Raw genomic sequence first — 14,398 nt, 5'->3', positions numbered from 1 at the left:
ATCTCTCTCTCTCTTTTTAAAAATTTATTTATTTGAGAGAAAGAGAGAGAGTGAGTGCGGGTGCCCAAGAGTGGGGGTGGGAGGGGGGAGCAAAGGCGGAGAACCTCCAAGCAGACATGGAGAGAAAATGGACACAACCTAAATATTTTTCAATAAAAGAGGTCTTGCTCCTGTTATCTACTGCTACCTAGCCGACCAAACCAAAAATTTGTGGCGTAAAAAAGCCCACCATTTTGTTCTCTTTCATAATTCCACGCATCAGAAAAGTCTATAGGGCACAGCAGAGAAGACACATGTCTGTCCACCACATCTGGAACCATAGCTGGGGTGACTCGAATGGCTACAGCCTGGACCTCCGGGGGTCTGCACGTCTCTGCACCCTCACGGGTCTCTCCATGGGCCTTCTCCAGCATGAAGAGTATCTGGACTTACAGCGGCTCGAGGCTTGGAGAGACTGTTCCCAGAGGCTTCTGACCTCCCCTTCAAAGTCATGGGTCACTTCCGCTGCACTCTGTCAGGAGAGTCTCAACGGGCAGGCCAGATCTAGGAGGCAAATGACTCCACTTCCCAGTGGAAGGAGTTGCAAAGAACAGGCAGCATTTTGAATCTACCACATGGGGCCGAATTTGGTAACCATTGAAAAGAATGAAATGTTTTATCAATTCTGCTTCTGTGCAACCCTATGGATTACCTAGGGGCACAAGGAAGCTTCTGAAAGTGATGGAAATGTCCTGGTTTTATCAAATGTTATCTTGTGTCTATTAAATGTCCCATCTCTGTTGTGGTCGTGGTCTCACAACTGTACACATGGGTCAGAACGGGTCAAACTGCGCAGTTAAATAGTTTACGTTTGCACATGCGACGCATTCATTATACCTCGATAAAACTGGGGCGAGGGGCAATGAAGCAGATCTGTAAGAAATGACATGGAAGAAGATTCATCATATATTATTGAATGAAGAACCAAGCTTCCGGAGCACCTGGGTGGCTCAGTCGATTAAACATCCAACTCTGGATGTCAGCTCAGGCTGTGATCTCAGGGTTCTGAGATCGAGCCCCAAGTCGGGCTCTACCCTGGGCATAGAACCTACTTAAGATTCTCTCTCTCCCTCTGCCCCTCCCCATCCACTTCCTCTCTCCCTCTCTAAAAAAGGAAGAAACCAAGCAAGCAAGAAAGCAAGCTGCGAAACAATATAAATATAATCCCACATTTAGTTTAAAAATCACACATGAACACAGAAGAAAAAAAAGGTCTGAAAAGATAAGTATAGCAACTTGTTTTATATATATATATATATATATGGTAGCTATATATGTTATATATATATAGTAGATATATATGTGTGTGTGTGTGTGTGTGTGTGTATAGTAGTAGCTATCCCCTATGAGTTGGATTGGCAGAGCAGATAGAAGGGTATAGGACAGGGCTTCATTATTCTAAGATTTTTTTCTTAAGATTTTATATATTTTTTTATTTGAGAGAGACCACAGAGGGAGAAGCAGACTCCCCACCCAGCAGAAAGCCCAATGAGGGTCTCGATAGGACCCTGAGATCATGACCTGAGCCAAAGGCAAACACTTAACCCACTGAGCCACCAGGTGCCCCTTTAAGATTGTTTTTGAAAAAGAATTATTAGGGGCGTCTCGGTGGCTCAGTGGGTTAAAGCCTCTGCCTTCAGCTCAGGTCAGGATCCCAGGGTCCTGGGATCGAGCCCCACATGGGGTTCCCTGCTCAAGCAGGGAGTCAGCTTCACCCCCCTCCTCTGCCTGCCTCTCTGCCTACTTGTGATCTCTATCTGTCAAATAAATAAATAAAATCTTTAAAAAAAAAAGAATTGTTAAAGAATAAACATACACTGGGGATGAGAAAAAGTGAATTGTAGTTTGAGCTCTGCTGCTAACTAGCTCTGAGTCCGTATCTTCGTTTCCTAAAACAACATGTACTTGTTCACAGCAATACTCCATCGAGTCAATTCTTCATACCCACCCAAATCACACAACCACTCCCTGTGCCTCCCGTCACCGAGCTCATGAGGAGGGGGGCCTTCTCTGGGACAGGGAGCACAAGGAGTCACCTGCAGCTGGCCGGCTGGGAGCAACTGTTCTGACCTGAATCGACGGCACGAGGCAATGCATGTTTTCCACTCTGCTGGGGCCTCTTTTCAGGATACCTCATTTGTGTTCTGGGGGCTTGTTCATCCCTAATGTTCTACAACCTGTGAGCAACCATTATTGCAAAACTATCATAAGGAAACTGAAAGGGTTCACTTGATGGTTATTAAAATATGTATTTTTCAGTGGTTTGAGGAGCCTTTCAGAAAAGGGTGGAGGAAAAGAGATCTACGGCTGCCCTCTGACATGAAGAACGTTGGCATAGACATCACAGCAGCCTGGGAATTCAGCGACAGCTGGGGAAGTGGAGGCACGTTAGGCCTTCGAGGGACTGACCCAGTGCTGGAAACCCATCTCCAGTGGCCTCTGCTCCTCCTAATCCCGGACACAGTACTCAGCTTGCATTTCCACTGCCAGGACCCTGAGCGGTTACAGGTATAAAATCTGTAAAAGCTGTTAACATGCACCCGTGGGAAATCTCAGACAAATGAGCCCTGGTCCAAGGTCTGAAATGGGGGGCCCTCCTCCCCCAACACACACCAAAGCAGGTCCCCTCCTTGTTCCTTATTGGCAGGGACGGCGGAGAGGGGAGGTCCTGGTGATCTGTGAAGGCCTTCTACGGATGGAGATTGGACTTGGAGCTCTCAGTTTTAAAAACAGCCTGGTATGTGAATTTTTTGTGTGTGAATACAAACAGAACAACAAGAAAAGCAAGAAACATATGTGTTCTTTTTCGAATGAAAGGACTTTCATGATTGCAGCATGTTATAACAGGCAGATACGCGACCAGCCTCATCTCTAGGCTGTATTTTTACATTTTCTTCTGCAGATTTCATTACGTGTGGCTGGCATTTTGTTGTAAACAACTGACAACCCTAAACGGGAAGGAGGAGAAAAACATTTTCTAAATTTTTTACGTATTTATTTTGACTTCCTTACCAGGATGTGAGCTTGCTAAAGAACAGCTGTGGCCCTCGGGCGCAGAACAACTGTGTCTGCGGTGCTGGGTCCCGGCTTCCCTTCCCTCGCCCGCTCCTGGGCCCCAATTCCGCGTGCTTGGGGTTAGCGGCTCGGGCAGAGACGGCGGCCGTTGCGCTCAGGGGCGCCCCCAGGTGGCGGCTGCTGATCCGCGGGCGCCCGGGCTTGTGCGCCCCGGCCCGCCCGACCTTCCACTGGAGACAGCCGCGGGAAAGAGCCCGCGCTCTCCCCGGACCGGGGCTGCGACTCCGGTCCAGGGAAACCCTGCCAACTCCGGGTGAGGAGCGCCGAGACAGCCCTTGCCCATCAGTAATGGGCTGCTTGGGGACACTCCTGTCCATTCTTGGCAGATTCGAGGCAGCCACCGCTCAGCTCCCTGCTAGAGAACCCAGGCCTCGGGTCTCTTTATCCCGATTGCTGCTTGAGCGTTATCATTCAGAGCTGCCAGCTCTACCCCAGGGTCTGCAGTTCGGGGTGTTCGCCAGCTTTTGCCTGTCCTTGCCTCTGTGCTCACACCATGCTTCATAGCCCCACCACCCAAAGGTGAACCCTGGATCTCTTCTACACACGAATATGGGCAAATTGAACCTCTGAAAATGTGCACTAAATAAATTTTAAAATATATATATATATATATATGTGTGTGTGTGTGTGTGTGTGTGTGTGTGTGTGTGTGTAATCTCAGGAATTTAGGAAATTAGGATATGGAGATAGATATATAGACATAGATATATAGATATATATGAAAGCCTTAGAATCAAACATGGGAGGTGCTTAGTAAGATTCAGCTGTTGAAGAAGGGAGGGGAGAGGCAAAGGAAGAAGAAAGAGGAGAGGGAGGAGAGGAGGGAGGAGAAACTGTCTAGTTGTTTAGATTTTAATCCCTCTGGAATTCTCCAGGCTGACCCTCCAAAGCCTCCAGGACAGGGGCACAGCTGTACCTCTGCCTGTGAGCATCTTCCAGAAATGCACTGTGCACATTCCAAGGATAAATTCCTCAGCTGCTTTCCAGGCATTCTTCTGTGTCACACCCCAGGGAGATCTGATGCAGTCCCAAAAGCAAAAGTGGGGAGGGAGGAGAGGTCTATTTCAACCTGGTTCTCAAGCAGGGTAGGGCTCCAGACAGGGAAGCCCTGATTTTGACGACCACCCCTCCCCATAAGGAGTCATCATCATACACCAGGGTGATCCAAGGTGAGTGCCTTGCAACCGAGTCGGCAACACTGATGGAGGCCTTCCTTCCTCCAAGGGGTCAGGGCAGCCCGAAGCAGCCTCCTGGTGGTCTTCGCAATTTCTGGCTAAATGCACAGCGACTTCAGCCTTCATTCTCAGAGTACAAATAGCACCAGCCAGTACTTGGCTGTGTTCCCAAATGAGGGCTTTGACTTCTTAAAGAATAGAAGCTAGAGCTGGAAGAGAGTCTAAAGATATCATCAAACCCTCTGTTCCACAGAGGAGCAGACTGAGGTGTACAGAGGTGAGATGATGAGCCCAAAGTCCTCCAGGTGATTAATGTCAAAGGCCAGCTAGAACTCAGATAACCTGACTTGTGTGGCTAATGGTCTCATACTACCTCAGAGCTTCTCCAAGTAATGTGCAAAGCCCTTTAAAGAAAATTAGATTCCCAAGGTTGATGTAAAGAGTTGTAGGATGGGGGCGCCTGGGTGGCTCAGTGGGTTAAAGCCTCTGCCTTCGGCTCAGGTCATGATCCCAGGGTCCTGGGATCGAGCCCCATATCGGGCTCTCTGCTCAGCGGGGCGCCTGCTTCCCCACCCCCGCGCCTGCCTCTCTGCCTACTTGTGATCTCTGTCTATAAATAAATAAATAAAATCGTAAAAAAAAAAGTCTTTAAAAAAAAAGAGTTGTAGGATGTTTCTTAAGTATTCACAAGAAGAAAACCTGACATGAACTTTGTGTGTTTACATCAAAATAGACTTACCAGTCTCATGCCAATAAAAGTATAAAACTGGTAACAGTCCATGTAACAACACTAATGAGAGGGAGGCTATTGTCTTGCTGGGAAACAGAATTGCCACTGGCAACATGAAGATGGTGTGGACTGCTGCCACACAGCTGTTTTGGGGTTCCCATGCTTATGTCATGCCAGCAGCATGCTCCATTCCCCTGCCATTTGCATCACCAAGAAGCCTTCAGTCAGGCTAGATCCCTAATATCCATATTGCCATTAACTGGCTTCTATCTACCATGTGCATACAAAATCAATCCCTGTTCTTTTTTAGTAGCCTTTTTTTTTTAAGATTTTATTTATTTATTTGAGAGAGAAAGAGAGAGTGCACATCGAGGGAGAGGGAGTAGTAGACTCCCCACTGAGCAGAGCCCCCCAACATGGGGCTCAATCCCAGGACCCTGAAATCATGACCTGAACTGAAGGCAGCTGCTTAACACATGGAGCCACCTAGGTGCCCCGTTTTTTAGTAGCTTAACTATAATAATCTATATATACAAACAAGGAGGGTGCAGGCTGAAATCATGCGGCAACACTAAGCTGTAAGATAGTCATGCTGGTGATCCAGAATATGTATATACTTGTCTAAATATATGAAAAAAAAACACATTTTAAAACTTTGTTCACAGACTCTAGTTTGAGAAATGCTGCACCATGTCCTGCTGTCCCACAGGCATAGACAGTCCCTGCCACCTGCTACAAGAATCTGAAACTCCACATTCCAGAACCATGCCTTTGCTTCTTAAGACTTTCCATCCATTAGAATCTTAGGATGGCGCACTGCTGATGGAAAAATGTGTAAGGGACAAGCAGCAGGGTTGTTCCAGGTCAGGGAAGGGTGGGAAAGCAGAAGAGATAGGACCATAGGAATCCAAAAACCTTCTTAAAGTGGATACTGCAAAAATTCACCTTGGTCAACCCCACTCAATTACTAAGATCCGAACACTTCAGGACCCTGCTCATAAAGCAACATTGCAAAACTAGCCCATGTTATAGTTACAAAGTATCTCCCATCTGCTTCCCACTTTAACTCTAGGAAAGGGTTGGTGGATATAATCCATCCCCAGTGAATGAATGAAGAACTGAACCCCAGGCAGGTTTGTGACCTACTTAAGCTAATGATCAGCAGAGGGCAGAACTATCACTAGAACTGGGATGCCCGAAAAGGCCTTCTCTCTCCGCTCTACACTAACAGTATGAAAGTGAGTGATACGGGGACATACATTGGAACCAGTTAGTCCTTTTCTGTAACAGGACATTCTAGCAAGGATGGATCTTAAGGGTGACTGTTACAAATTCAAAGAAACGCCTCCAGGAGGAAAGGGCTTGAAGCTTTGGTGTGTTCTGTTCTATCTATAATAAGGCAGGAGTAGTTCAAGTCCCAAAACACTAAATCATGGCATCGTAGAGGAGGTAAGATAAAACAGAAGGCTTCTCGGATCATGCTCCATTTGCCGTCTTCACTTACCATAAAGTTGCAAAATGGAATAATTTAAAAAGAAAATATTCTTATGCACACCTGCAACTCTGTCTTGAATTTTCAGAGCACGTTAATTTGGAATTGCTTAATTTCTTCATGTATAACCATTCAGCCTATTAGAACCACTTCTCCTGGGATGGTATTTGTAGTTTTATCAAGTGTTTGACGATCTGCTTGCTTTTGAAAGTTATTTCCTTGTTGTCTCACTTTATCAATTTCTTTTACACATCAGTGAACTGTATAAATCACCTTAAACTTTGACAATTTATCTAAACATAGCTAAGACTTTATTTCATGCTAAGAGAAGAATTGCTGTCCTGGACCAGACAAATGGTCCCCCAGCTTAGAATTTAGAATCAATATTTAGAGTCAAGTCATATTTGAAGACACACATAATTGCCTTCCAATATTTCAACCTCAAAAACCTGTGAGCTGCAACTTGACTATTCATAAAATTAAAACAAGTGCAATAAAATCATCATCACATGCTGGTGAGGAGAATAAACATTGATAAAACATCTTTGGAAACATCTGTCAGTGGTCTCTAAATTCTTTAAAATTACTTCTTCTGGGTTTTTTTTTTAAGATTTTATGTATTTATTGGGGCACCTGGGTGGCACAGTCAGTTAAGCGTCTGCCTTCGGCTCAGGTCATGATCTCAGGGTCCTGGGATCGAGCCCCACATCGGGCTCTCTGCTCGGCAGGGTGCCTGCTTCTCCCTCTCTCTCTCTGCCCGCTGCTCTGCCTACTTGTGATCTCTCTCTGTCAAATAAATAAAATCTTGAAAAAAAAAGATTTTATGTATTTATTTGTCATAGAGAGCAAAAGTAGGGGAGCAGCAGGCGGAGGGAGAAGCAGATTCCCCACTGAGCAGGGAGCCTGATGTGGGACTCAATCCCAGGACCCCAAGATCATGACCTGAGCCAAAGGCGGCTACCCAACTGACTGAGACACTCAGATGTCCCTCTTCTGGGCTTTTTAAACAACTGGTAATCTTAAGTATTAAAAAAAAAAACTTTATATACAAAGATGTTCATCATGGGATACCAACAAACATTTGGAAGCAATTTAAGTTAGAACTACAGTAAACCTGTTTAATGGTCTATTAGACAGTCATTTTTTTTTAAAGATTATTTATTTATTTATTTGACACAGAGAGAGAGATCACAAGTAGGCAGAGAGGCAGACAGAGAGAGAGGAGGAAGCAGGCTTCCTGCCAAGCAGAGAGCCCGATGCGGGGCTCAATCTCAGGACCCTGAGATCATGACCTGGGCCGAAGGCAGAGGCTTAACCCGCTGAACCACCCAGGTGCCCCTAGACAGTCATTTTAAATTGCTTCCATTCTACTTGTATTTTCTGTTTTTTAATATTGTTAAATGTGTATATAATGTCACTGTGCATATATTATTTACTCCTATATATGTGTGTGTGGGGTGTGTGTGTGTGTGTGTGTGTGTTATAGGTGTGTGTTACAGTGTTAGGGATCTCAAACCATAACCAATTCATTCATGAACTCAACCACTTATTAAACATTTAGTGTGTACCTACTATGTGTCAGGTTTTGTGCTAGCGAGTCTGAGTAGTCAATACTTAAGAACATTCCCTGCCTTCAAGGACCTTACAATCTAGTGAGAGAAACAGAGAAGTACCAGGAAGTACAATACAATATATGATTGTATAGATCATATATATTATTCCAATATATCATTGGAGTAAACATGAGATGATATTATATAAGGCACTGATGAAAAGGATCTAATACATTCTTGGAAGGTAGGTTTATTTCCTGCAGGAAAGAACATCTAAGCACTGTGTTTGGCATACAGTAGATGCTCAGTAAATGCATTTTGAATGAATTGGTATCAGAAGAGCAATGGGGGCAAATAGAGGAGAAACCCTTTCAAGACAAAGGAAACATCACGTGCTCACGCCCAGAAGCGAGAGTATAGAACACTTTCAGGAAGTCACAAATTGTCCAGTATGGCTGGAAAGTGGAGTTGAGTTTAGAAAAGTAACAAGAGATGAAGTCCAAGGAGTACATAGAGACAAATCTATGAAACCCTGGATGTCCTGATAAGGAGTCTGGCCTCTATGCTGAAGAGAATGAGCAGGGAGGAATTGCCAGATGGGCCATGTGGAAAGGTCCGGGACAGAAGGACACATGCAGTGGCAGGAGGCCAGTCGGGAGGTGGGGCGCAGCAAAGACTGTTTCAGTTGTCTAGAAGGCCTGAATGCGGGAGAGTCTGTGGAGAAAGGTGGATGCCTGGAAGACATACTAGGTTAAATTCCACAGGGCTTGAGGTTTCACTGAGCTTGAAGTAAAATGGACAGGAGGAGAGGGGCACCTGGCAGTGGAACGCGGTACATGGGGGCGCCGTGGTTTCCATAGGATCGAGCACGGGCACTTGCTGGAGGCGTGAGGAGGTGGCTCAGACTCCCGCGGCACGGGCTTCTGCTGCACGGCTTCCTTGCCCTCAAGCCACACCTGCAGCATCACTGGGATTTCCCTATGGCCAGAGGAAGGAAAGACCTAGGTCTGCTTATGGATAGTTTTGAGCCACACACAGGCACCAGCTAGAAGTGAACAGCTGCCGTGTGTTGGCCCCAGTCAGGAGCGTTGCTGGAAAAGAACTGGGGAAGAAAATCTTCCGACCACTCAGACTTCCAACAGCACCTCTGTACCACCAGGCCTGGAGGTCTTGAATCCCCAACCACAGCCCAGGTGTTTAGTCTTCATTGGTCCCCCAGATCTTTTCCATTTCCTTGTGTCACGCTGTATTTGAAGAAATGTCTTTAAATCAGGTTTCCAGGGGCGCCTGGGTGGCTCAGTTGGTTGAGCGACTGACTTTTGGTATCAGTTCAGGTCATAATCTCAGGGTGGTTAGATCAAGCCCCATATGGGGCTCCACACTCAGCTGGGGATCTACTTGGGATTCTTTCTCCCCCTCCCTCTGCCTCTCTCCCCACTCATTCTCCTTCTGCCTCAAGTAAATAAACAAATCTTTTTTTTTTTTTTTTTAATGGCAATTACTGGGACACCTGGATGGCTCAGTCAGTTAAGCATCTGCCTTTGGCTCAGCTCATGATCTCAGGGTCCTGAGATTGAGTCCTGCACCGGGCTCCTCACTCAGTGGGGAGTCTGCTTCTCCCTCTGCCTGCTACTCCCCTTGCTTGTGTGCTCTCTCTCTCTGACACATAAATAAAATCTTTTTAAAAAAAGATTAAAAAAAAAAACTTTAGTTTGTTTTAGCCACACAATGTATAAAGAAATTTGTGACATAAACAACCAAAAGGCTGAGGACAGAGCTGTAAAGAAGCAGAGTTTTTGTACATTATTGAATTTAAGCTGGTACAAATTCAAATTAAAGTGTTGTAATTTTAGAATGTTAAATATAATCCCCATGGTAACCACAAAGAAAATTTCTATAGAATATACAGAAAAGGAAACAAGAAAAGAATTTGAACATATCACTGCAAAAAGTCAAGTAAACATAAGACAGTCATGTGAGAAATGAGAGACAAAAAATTATACAGCATACAGAAAACAACATAATGACAGAAGTCCTTCCTTATTAATAATTGCTTTAAATGTAAATGGATTAAACTCTCCACTCAAAAGACAAAGATTGGAAGAGGGACGCCTGGGTGGCTCAGTTGGTTAAGCGACTGCCTGTGGCTCAGGTCATGATCCTGGAGTTCCAGGATTGAGTCTCAAATTGGGCTCCCTGCTTGGTGGGGAGTCTGCTTCTCCTTCCAAAACTCCCCTTCTCGTGCTCTCTCTCTCATTCTCTCTCTTTCAAATAAATAAATAAATAAATCTTTGAGGGGAAAAAAAAAGACAAAGATTGGAAGAATGGATTGAAAACACAAGATCAAGGGCACCTGCGTGGCTCAGGCAGTTAAGCATCTATCTGCCTTTGGCTTAGGTCATGATCCCAGGGTTCTGGGATTGAGTCCTGCATCAGGCTCCCTGGTCAGCAGGGAGCCTGCTTCTCCCTCTGCCTCTGCCTGCTGCTCCCCTTGCTCTGTCAAATAAATAAATAAAATCTTTAAAAAAAAAAAAAACCCACACAGCCAAGATCCAAATATATGCTATATATAAGAGATTCATTGAGATCCAAAGACCAAACAAGCTGAAAATAAAAGGAAGAAGACATTCCGTAGGAATAGTAACCGAGAGAGCAAGAATGGCTGTACTACCTCAGACAAAATAGACTTACATCAGAAGAGCTTACAAGAGAGAAAGAAGAACATTGAATATTAATATAAGGTTCAATTTAGTGAGACGATATGTAACAATTATAAACATTTACACACCTAATGACAAACCATCAAAATTTCTGAAGCAAAAACTGACAGAACTGAAGGGAGAAAGAGACAGTTCTCCAGTAATAGTTGGAGATTTCAATACCTCACTCACAATAATAGATAAAACAACTAAACAGACGATAAATAAGGAAATAAAGGACGTAACACAATAAAGCACTAGATCTAACGGGCATATACAGAACACTCTAACCAACAACAGAACACACATTCTATTTAGGTGCACATGAAACATTTTCTAGGAAAACCATGTTAGGTCACAAATTAAGTCTCAATAGATCAAAAAAAAAATAAATGGCCACAGTAGGATAAAATTAGAAACAAATAACAAGGGGTGCCTGGCTGCTTTAGTCAGTGGAGCATGTAACTCTTGACGTTAGAGTTGCAAATTCAATCCCCAGGTTGAGTGTAGAGACTACATAAAATCTTTTTAAAAAAAGAAAGAAAGAAAGGAAAACAGAAAAATTCCCCAAAATTATAGAAATTAAACAACACACTTTTAATCAACCAATGGATCAAAGAAATCAGAAAGGAAAGTGGAAATACTTAGAGACAAATGAGGGTTCAGTTGGTTAAGCAACTGACTCATGATTTCGGCTCAGGTCATGATCTCAGGGTCACGGGATCAAGCTCCATGCTGAGAGGGAGCCTGCTTCGGCTTCTCTCTCTCCCTCTGCCCCTCTCTTTTGCTCCTCTCCCTCTGCTCATGCACACGTTCACTCTCTTTCTCTCAAAAGGACGGAAGGAAGGTAGAAGGGATGGAGGAAGGGAGAAAAGTAGAAAGGAAGGGAGGACGGGGGAAGGGAAGGACTTAGAGATAAATGAAAGTGAAAATACAATTTGCCAAAACATATGGGATGCAGTGAAAACAGTGCAAAAGGAGAAATTTATAGCTATAAACACATTCAAAAACAAGAAAAATCTCAGATCCACAACCTAACTTTATAACTTAGAGAACTAGAAAAAGAAGAAAGAACTAAACTCAAAGCTAGCAAAATGAAGGAAATAATAAAGACTCCAGCAGAGATCAATGAAATTGAGATTAGAAAATGGGGCACCAGCCTGGCTTAGTTGCTGGAACATTTGACTCTTGATCTCAGGGTTGAGTCTGAGCTCCACACTGGGCGTACAGATTGCTTCAAAATAAAATTTAAGGGGCACCTGGGTGGCTCAGTTGGTTAAGCAACTGCCTTTGGCTCAGGTCATGATCCCAGGACCTTAGGATTGAACCTGGTGTCGGGCTCCCTACTCTGCGGGAAGCCTGCTTCTCCCTCTCTGACTCCCCCTGCTTGTGTTCCCTCTCTTGCTGTCTCTCTCTCTGTCCAATAAATTAATAAAATCTTTTAACAAGAATAATAATAATAAAAATTTTAAAATTAATTCAAAATGAACCACCGGCCTAAATCTAACACAATAAAGACTAAAACAATAAGACTCTTAAAAGAAAAAGTACAGGGGCACCTGGGTGACTCAGTGGGTTAAAGCCTCTGCCTTTGGCTCAGGTCATGATCTCAGGGTCAGTGGGGAGCCTGCTTCCCCCCCCACCCCACCCCCGCCTGCCTCTCTACCTACTTGTGATCTCTGTCAAATAAATAAACAAACAAACAAAAAATTAAAAAAAAAAAAAGAAACAGTACAAAAGCTTTACCACATTGGATTCAGAAATGATTTCTTAGAACAGCAAAGGCACAGGTAACAATAAAAATAGCCAAATTAGATTTCATGAAAATTAAAAAATTTTGTGTATCAAAAGACACTGGCAATAAAGCAAAAAGGCAACTCACAGATTGGGAGAAAATATCTACAAATCATGTATCTGGTAAGAGAACAATATTCAGAATATATAAAGAATTCCTAAAACACAACAACAAAAAAACAACATAATTCAAAAATAAAGAACCTGAATAAACATTTCTCCAAAGAGGATATGCAAATGGCCATCAAGCCATGATATTCAATGTCACTAATCAGCCGAGAAATACACATCACAACCACAACAAGATATCACCTCATACGCAGTAGGATGGCTGCTCTCAAAAACACAAAAAATAACAAGTGTTAGCCAGGATGTGGAGAAATTAGAACCCTTGAGCACTACTGGTAGGAACATTAAAATGGTACAATCACCACAGTCTGCTTGACTGTGCTAAAATGCCACTAAAATGGTGCAATCACCACAGTCTGCTGGCCTGTCCTCCTTTCAGACTTGGCAATCCCCCACAGTTGCATGAGCCTATCTCTTAAAATAAATCATGTATATATACACACATTGGTTCTGTTTCTCTGGAGATCTCTAATACATACCCTTTAAATCCATTCCCTACAAACCTAAGTTTGCTTTCTCCCTAAGTGAGTTCATGGTATACACAGGAGCCTGCACCTTTAAGTTTTTCCTACTTAATAATGTACCATGGATATCTTTCCAATTCAACCAGCTCAGATCTAATTCATTCTTCTCAAGAGCAATGCAGTAAGCTATTGTATGGATTATTATTTAAGTAGAGGATATACAAACATAGAAGTTTCCAGGTTTTCTGCTCTTCATTCTATTATTTGCATCAAGCTTTCAAGAAACCTATTTATACACACTGTCCTTGTCTTGTATTCCTGTTTTGCTTCAGAATGGATCTAGTTATACGCTACCAAAAATTTAGTGTCTTATTTTCCCAGTTTCCAGTTTAGAAATAAATAGCTTGGATTAAAAGCCAAATATGACTTTTTTTAAAGATTTTTATTTACTTATTTGACAGACAGAGATTACAAGTAGGCAGAGAGGCAGGCAGAGAGAGAGAGAGAGGAGGAAGCAGGCTCCCTGTTGAGCAGAGAGCCCTATGTGGGGCTCGATCTCAGGACCCTGGGATCCTGACCTGAGCCGAAGGCAGGGGCTTTAACCCACTGAGCCACCCAGGTGCCCCTAAAAGCCAAATATGTCTTAACAGGTACCATAATGCACATGATGGTTCTACTGTCCACAGGCCTTTGAGAAACACTAGCAGCCAGTGGTTCTCGCTAACCTTCATATGAAGTCAATTGTGTGTGTCATTTAATCTTTCAGGTAAGAGAACTAAGAAAGTGCCCATTTTTCCCGGCTCTATTTTTTTTCAATAAACCACCATCTTTAATTCAAATGTTAATGAGACAGGCACCTAGAAAAAAAATACATGTTATGTTTTTTATAATCTTATAGAGGTTTCTTTTTATTTTTTAATTTTTATTTTTGTTTAAGTAAGCTTTACGCCCAGTGTGGGGCCTGAACTCACGACCCTGAGATCAAGAGTCACATGCTCCACCAACTGAGCCAGCCAGGTGCCCCAAGAATATTTGGCTTAGAAGCCAAACACAGGTGCCTTTGCCTGATCCACAGTTAATCAAACATTCCAGCCCGTCTCTAGCCAACGCCAAACGCTGGGAGGACTGAGGGAACCTGAAGGCACAAGGCACCCATGCCATCACCCTGGTGTTCCGCATCTCCAGGGGACCTTACCCAGCCAGCCCGTGAATCAAAGTCACTGGCCTCTGCTGGGCTACAGAGGATTT

The sequence above is a fragment of the Martes martes genome (assembly GCF_963455335.1).
Source record: "Martes martes genome assembly, chromosome: 3".
Taxonomy (NCBI): domain Eukaryota; kingdom Metazoa; phylum Chordata; class Mammalia; order Carnivora; family Mustelidae; genus Martes; species Martes martes.
This window is presented reverse-complemented; position numbering follows the sequence as displayed.